Genomic DNA, 7,969 nt, shown 5'->3' on the forward strand with positions numbered 1-7,969 from the left:
ACGCCTCGCTCGCGAGCCGACCCGTCCAACCAGCGGCTAAGTCCAACGCGGCGCATTGCTTTTGGCCGGCGGACGCGAATGCCTCGCTCGCGAGCCGACCCGTCCAACCAGCGGCTAAGTCCAACGCGGCGCGTTGCTTTTGGCCGGCGGACGCGAACGCCTCGCTCGCGAGCCGACCCCTCCAACCAGCGGCTAAGTCCAACGCGGCGCATTGCTTTCGGCCGTCGGACCCGAACGCCTCGCTCGCGAGCCGACCCGTCCAACCAGCGGCTAAGTCCAACGCGGCGCATTGCTTTCGGCCGTCGGACCCGAACGCCTCGCTCGCGAGCCGACCCGTCCAACCAGCGGCTAAGTCCAACGCGGCGCATTGCTTTTGGCCGGCGGACCCGAACGCTTCGCTCGCGAGCCGACCCGTCCAACCAGCGGCTAAGTCCAACGCGGCGCATTGCTTTCGGCCGTCGGACCCGAACGCCTCGCTCGCGAGCCGACCCGTCCAACCAGCGGCTAAGTCCAACGCGGCGCATTGCTTTTGGCCGGCGGACCCGAACGCCTCGCTCGCGAGCCGACCCGTCCAACCAGCGGCTAAGTCCAACGCGGCGCATTGCTTTCGGCCGTCGGACCCGAACGCCTCGCTCGCGAGCCGACCCGTCCAACCAGCGGCTAAGTCCAACGCGGCGCATTGCTTTCGGCCGTCGGACCCGAACGCCTCGCTCGCGAGCGACCCGTCCAACCAGCGGCTAAGTCCAACGCGGCGCATTGCTTTTGGCCGGCGGACGCGAACGCCTCGCTCGCGAGCCGACCCGTCCAACCAGCGGCTAAGTCCAACGCGGTGCATTGCTTTCGGCCGGCGGACGCGAACGCCTCGCTCGCGAGCCGACCCGTCCAAACAGCGGCTAAGTCCAACGCGGCGCATTGCTTTCGGCCGTCGGACCCGAACGCCTCGCTCGCGAGCCGACCCCTCCAACCAGCGGCTAAGTCCAACGCGGCGCATTGCTTTTGGCCGGCGGACGCGAACGCCTCGCTCGCGAGCCGACCCGTCCAACCAGCGGCTAAGTCCAACGCGGTGCATTGCTTTCGGCCGGCGGACGCGAACGCCTCGCTCGCGAGCCGACCCGTCCAACCAGCGGCTAAGTCCAACGCGGCGCATTGCTTTTGGCCGGCGGACCCGAACGCCTCGCTCGCGAGCCGACCCGTCCAACCAGCGGCTAAGTCCAACGCGGCGCATTGCTTTCGGCCGGCGGACGCAAACGCCTCGCTCGCGAGCCGACCCCTCCAACCAGCGGCTAAGTCCAACGCGGCGCATTGCTTTCGGCCGGCGGACGCGAAAGCCTCGCTCGCGAGCCGACCCGTCCAACCAGCGGCTAAGTCCAACGCGGCGCATTGCTTTCGGCCGACGGACCCGAACGCCTCGCTCGCGAGCCGACCCCTCCAACCAGCGGCTAAGTCCAACGCGGCGCATTGCTTTCGGCCGGCGGACGCAAACGCCTCGCTCGCGAGCCGACCCCTCCAACCAGCGGCTAAGTCCAACGCGGCGCATTGCTTTCGGCCGGCGGACGCGAAAGCCTCGCTCGCGAGCCGACCCGTCCAACCAGCGGCTAAGTCCAACGCGGCGCATTGCTTTCGGCCGACGGACCCGAACGCCTCGCTCGCGAGCCGACCCCTCCAACCAGCGGCTAAGTCCAACGCGGCGCATTGCTTTCGGCCGGCGGACGCAAACGCCTCGCTCGCGAGCCGACCCCTCCAACCAGCGGCTAAGTCCAACGCGGCGCATTGCTTTCGGCCGGCGGACGCAAACGCCTCGCTCGCGAGCCGACCCCTCCAACCAGCGGCTAAGTCCAACGCGGCGCATTGCTTTCGGCCGGCGGACGCGAAAGCCTCGCTCGCGAGCCGACCCGTCCAACCAGCGGCTAAGTCCAACGCGGCGCATTGCTTTCGGCCGACGGACCCGAACGCCTCGCTCGCGAGCCGACCCCTCCAACCAGCGGCTAAGTCCAACGCGGCGCATTGCTTTCGGCCGGCGGACGCGAAAGCCTCGCTCGCGAGCCGACCCGTCCAACCAGCGGCTAAGTCCAACGCGGCGCATTGCTTTCGGCCGGCGGACGCAAACGCCTCGCTCGCGAGCCGACCCCTCCAACCAGCGGCTAAGTCCAACGCGGCGCATTGCTTTCGGCCGGCGGACGCGAAAGCCTCGCTCGCGAGCCGACCCGTCCAACCAGCGGCTAAGTCCAACGCGGCGCATTGCTTTTGGCCGGCGGACGCGAACGCCTCGCTCGCGAGCCGACCCGTCCAACCAGCGGCTAAGTCCAACGCGGTGCATTGCTTTCGGCCGGCGGACGCGAACGCCTCGCTCGCGAGCCGACCCGTCCAAACAGCGGCTAAGTCCAACGCGGCGCATTGCTTTTGGCCGGCGGACCCGAACGCCTCGCTCGCGAGCCGACCCGTCCAACCAGCGGCTAAGTCCAACGCGGCGCATTGCTTTTGGCCGGCAGACCCGAACGCCTCGCTCGCGAGCCGACCCGTCCAACCAGCGGCTAAGTCCAACGCGGCGCATTGCTTTCGGCCGTCGGACCCGAACGCCTCGCTCGCGAGCCGACTCGTCCAAACAGCGGCTAAGTCCAACGCGGCGCATTGCTTTTGGCCGGCGGACGCGAACGCCTCGCTCGCGAGCCGACCCGTCCAACCAGCGGCTAAGTCCAACGCGGCGCATTGCTTTTGGCCGGCGGACGCGAATGCCTCGCTCGCGAGCCGACCCGTCCAACCAGCGGCTAAGTCCAACGCGGCGCGTTGCTTTTGGCCGGCGGACGCGAACGCCTCGCTCGCGAGCCGACCCCTCCAACCAGCGGCTAAGTCCAACGCGGCGCATTGCTTTCGGCCGTCGGACCCGAACGCCTCGCTCGCGAGCCGACCCGTCCAACCAGCGGCTAAGTCCAACGCGGCGCATTGCTTTCGGCCGTCGGACCCGAACGCCTCGCTCGCGAGCCGACCCGTCCAACCAGCGGCTAAGTCCAACGCGGCGCATTGCTTTTGGCCGGCGGACCCGAACGCTTCGCTCGCGAGCCGACCCGTCCAACCAGCGGCTAAGTCCAACGCGGCGCATTGCTTTCGGCCGTCGGACCCGAACGCCTCGCTCGCGAGCCGACCCGTCCAACCAGCGGCTAAGTCCAACGCGGCGCATTGCTTTTGGCCGGCGGACCCGAACGCCTCGCTCGCGAGCCGACCCGTCCAACCAGCGGCTAAGTCCAACGCGGCGCATTGCTTTCGGCCGTCGGACCCGAACGCCTCGCTCGCGAGCCGACCCGTCCAACCAGCGGCTAAGTCCAACGCGGCGCATTGCTTTCGGCCGTCGGACCCGAACGCCTCGCTCGCGAGCGACCCGTCCAACCAGCGGCTAAGTCCAACGCGGCGCATTGCTTTTGGCCGGCGGACGCGAACGCCTCGCTCGCGAGCCGACCCGTCCAACCAGCGGCTAAGTCCAACGCGGTGCATTGCTTTCGGCCGGCGGACGCGAACGCCTCGCTCGCGAGCCGACCCGTCCAAACAGCGGCTAAGTCCAACGCGGCGCATTGCTTTCGGCCGTCGGACCCGAACGCCTCGCTCGCGAGCCGACCCCTCCAACCAGCGGCTAAGTCCAACGCGGCGCATTGCTTTTGGCCGGCGGACGCGAACGCCTCGCTCGCGAGCCGACCCGTCCAACCAGCGGCTAAGTCCAACGCGGTGCATTGCTTTCGGCCGGCGGACGCGAACGCCTCGCTCGCGAGCCGACCCGTCCAACCAGCGGCTAAGTCCAACGCGGCGCATTGCTTTTGGCCGGCGGACCCGAACGCCTCGCTCGCGAGCCGACCCGTCCAACCAGCGGCTAAGTCCAACGCGGCGCATTGCTTTCGGCCGGCGGACGCAAACGCCTCGCTCGCGAGCCGACCCCTCCAACCAGCGGCTAAGTCCAACGCGGCGCATTGCTTTCGGCCGGCGGACGCGAAAGCCTCGCTCGCGAGCCGACCCGTCCAACCAGCGGCTAAGTCCAACGCGGCGCATTGCTTTCGGCCGACGGACCCGAACGCCTCGCTCGCGAGCCGACCCCTCCAACCAGCGGCTAAGTCCAACGCGGCGCATTGCTTTCGGCCGGCGGACGCAAACGCCTCGCTCGCGAGCCGACCCCTCCAACCAGCGGCTAAGTCCAACGCGGCGCATTGCTTTCGGCCGGCGGACGCGAAAGCCTCGCTCGCGAGCCGACCCGTCCAACCAGCGGCTAAGTCCAACGCGGCGCATTGCTTTCGGCCGACGGACCCGAACGCCTCGCTCGCGAGCCGACCCCTCCAACCAGCGGCTAAGTCCAACGCGGCGCATTGCTTTCGGCCGGCGGACGCAAACGCCTCGCTCGCGAGCCGACCCCTCCAACCAGCGGCTAAGTCCAACGCGGCGCATTGCTTTCGGCCGGCGGACGCGAAAGCCTCGCTCGCGAGCCGACCCCTCCAACCAGCGGCTAAGTCCAACGCGGCGCATTGCTTTCGGCCGGCGGACGCGAAAGCCTCGCTCGCGAGCCGACCCGTCCAACCAGCGGCTAAGTCCAACGCGGCGCATTGCTTTTGGCCGGCGGACGCGAACGCCTCGCTCGCGAGCCGACCCGTCCAACCAGCGGCTAAGTCCAACGCGGTGCATTGCTTTCGGCCGGCGGACGCGAACGCCTCGCTCGCGAGCCGACCCGTCCAAACAGCGGCTAAGTCCAACGCGGCGCATTGCTTTTGGCCGGCGGACCCGAACGCCTCGCTCGCGAGCCGACCCGTCCAACCAGCGGCTAAGTCCAACGCGGCGCATTGCTTTTGGCCGGCGGACCCGAACGCCTCGCTCGCGAGCCGACCCGTCCAACCAGCGGCTAAGTCCAACGCGGCGCATTGCTTTCGGCCGTCGGACCCGAACGCCTCGCTCGCGAGCCGACTCGTCCAAACAGCGGCTAAGTCCAACGCGGCGCATTGCTTTTGGCCGGCGGACGCGAACGCCTCGCTCGCGAGCCGACCCGTCCAACCAGCGGCTAAGTCCAACGCGGCGCATTGCTTTTGGCCGGCGGACGCGAATGCCTCGCTCGCGAGCCGACCCGTCCAACCAGCGGCTAAGTCCAACGCGGCGCGTTGCTTTTGGCCGGCGGACGCGAACGCCTCGCTCGCGAGCCGACCCCTCCAACCAGCGGCTAAGTCCAACGCGGCGCATTGCTTTCGGCCGTCGGACCCGAACGCCTCGCTCGCGAGCCGACCCGTCCAACCAGCGGCTAAGTCCAACGCGGCGCATTGCTTTCGGCCGTCGGACCCGAACGCCTCGCTCGCGAGCCGACCCGTCCAACCAGCGGCTAAGTCCAACGCGGCGCATTGCTTTTGGCCGGCGGACCCGAACGCTTCGCTCGCGAGCCGACCCGTCCAACCAGCGGCTAAGTCCAACGCGGCGCATTGCTTTCGGCCGTCGGACCCGAACGCCTCGCTCGCGAGCCGACCCGTCCAACCAGCGGCTAAGTCCAACGCGGCGCATTGCTTTTGGCCGGCGGACCCGAACGCCTCGCTCGCGAGCCGACCCGTCCAACCAGCGGCTAAGTCCAACGCGGCGCATTGCTTTCGGCCGTCGGACCCGAACGCCTCGCTCGCGAGCCGACCCGTCCAACCAGCGGCTAAGTCCAACGCGGCGCATTGCTTTTGGCCGGCGGACCCGAACGCCTCGCTCGCGAGCCGACCCGTCCAACCAGCGGCTAAGTCCAACGCGGCGCATTGCTTTCGGCCGTCGGACCCGAACGCCTCGCTCGCGAGCGACCCGTCCAACCAGCGGCTAAGTCCAACGCGGCGCATTGCTTTTGGCCGGCGGACGCGAACGCCTCGCTCGCGAGCCGACCCGTCCAACCAGCGGCTAAGTCCAACGCGGTGCATTGCTTTCGGCCGGCGGACGCGAACGCCTCGCTCGCGAGCCGACCCGTCCAAACAGCGGCTAAGTCCAACGCGGCGCATTGCTTTCGGCCGTCGGACCCGAACGCCTCGCTCGCGAGCCGACCCCTCCAACCAGCGGCTAAGTCCAACGCGGCGCATTGCTTTTGGCCGGCGGACGCGAACGCCTCGCTCGCGAGCCGACCCGTCCAACCAGCGGCTAAGTCCAACGCGGCGCATTGCTTTTGGCCGGCGGACGCGAATGCCTCGCTCGCGAGCCGACCCGTCCAACCAGCGGCTAAGTCCAACGCGGCGCGTTGCTTTTGGCCGGCGGACGCGAACGCCTCGCTCGCGAGCCGACCCCTCCAACCAGCGGCTAAGTCCAACGCGGCGCATTGCTTTCGGCCGTCGGACCCGAACGCCTCGCTCGCGAGCCGACCCGTCCAACCAGCGGCTAAGTCCAACGCGGCGCATTGCTTTCGGCCGTCGGACCCGAACGCCTCGCTCGCGAGCCGACCCGTCCAACCAGCGGCTAAGTCCAACGCGGCGCATTGCTTTTGGCCGGCGGACCCGAACGCTTCGCTCGCGAGCCGACCCGTCCAACCAGCGGCTAAGTCCAACGCGGCGCATTGCTTTCGGCCGTCGGACCCGAACGCCTCGCTCGCGAGCGACCCGTCCAACCAGCGGCTAAGTCCAACGCGGCGCATTGCTTTTGGCCGGCGGACGCGAACGCCTCGCTCGCGAGCCGACCCGTCCAACCAGCGGCTAAGTCCAACGCGGTGCATTGCTTTCGGCCGGCGGACGCAAACGCCTCGCTCGCGAGCCGACCCCTCCAACCAGCGGCTAAGTCCAACGCGGCGCATTGCTTTCGGCCGGCGGACGCAAACGCCTCGCTCGCGAGCCGACCCCTCCAACCAGCGGCTAAGTCCAACGCGGCGCATTGCTTTCGGCCGGCGGACGCGAAAGCCTCGCTCGCGAGCCGACCCGTCCAACCAGCGGCTAAGTCCAACGCGGCGCATTGCTTTCGGCCGACGGACCCGAACGCCTCGCTCGCGAGCCGACCCCTCCAACCAGCGGCTAAGTCCAACGCGGCGCATTGCTTTCGGCCGGCGGACGCAAACGCCTCGCTCGCGAGCCGACCCCTCCAACCAGCGGCTAAGTCCAACGCGGCGCATTGCTTTCGGCCGGCGGACGCGAAAGCCTCGCTCGCGAGCCGACCCGTCCAACCAGCGGCTAAGTCCAACGCGGCGCATTGCTTTTGGCCGGCGGACGCGAACGCCTCGCTCGCGAGCCGACCCGTCCAACCAGCGGCTAAGTCCAACGCGGTGCATTGCTTTCGGCCGGCGGACGCGAACGCCTCGCTCGCGAGCCGACCCGTCCAAACAGCGGCTAAGTCCAACGCGGCGCATTGCTTTTGGCCGGCAGACCCGAACGCCTCGCTCGCGAGCCGACCCGTCCAACCAGCGGCTAAGTCCAACGCGGCGCATTGCTTTCGGCCGTCGGACCCGAACGCCTCGCTCGCGAGCCGACTCGTCCAAACAGCGGCTAAGTCCAACGCGGCGCATTGCTTTTGGCCGGCGGACGCGAACGCCTCGCTCGCGAGCCGACCCGTCCAACCAGCGGCTAAGTCCAACGCGGCGCATTGCTTTTGGCCGGCGGACGCGAATGCCTCGCTCGCGAGCCGACCCGTCCAACCAGCGGCTAAGTCCAACGCGGCGCGTTGCTTTTGGCCGGCGGACGCGAACGCCTCGCTCGCGAGCCGACCCCACCAACCAGCGGCTAAGTCCAACGCGGCGCATTGCTTTCGGCCGTCGGACCCGAACGCCTCGCTCGCGAGCCGACCCGTCCAACCAGCGGCTAAGTCCAACGCGGCGCATTGCTTTCGGCCGTCGGACCCGAACGCCTCGCTCGCGAGCCGACCCGTCCAACCAGCGGCTAAGTCCAACGCGGTGCATTGCTTTCGGCCGGCGGACGCGAACGCCTCGCTCGCGAGCCGACCCGTCCAAACAGCGGCTAAGTCCAACGCGGCGCATTGCTTTTGGCCGGCGGACCCGAACGCCTCGCTCGCGAGC

Source organism: Prorops nasuta, unplaced genomic scaffold (genome assembly GCF_024137725.1).
Source record: "Prorops nasuta isolate Cenicafe-Biocafe unplaced genomic scaffold, Cenicafe_Pnas_1.2 PNAS00074, whole genome shotgun sequence".
NCBI lineage: Eukaryota > Metazoa > Arthropoda > Insecta > Hymenoptera > Bethylidae > Prorops > Prorops nasuta.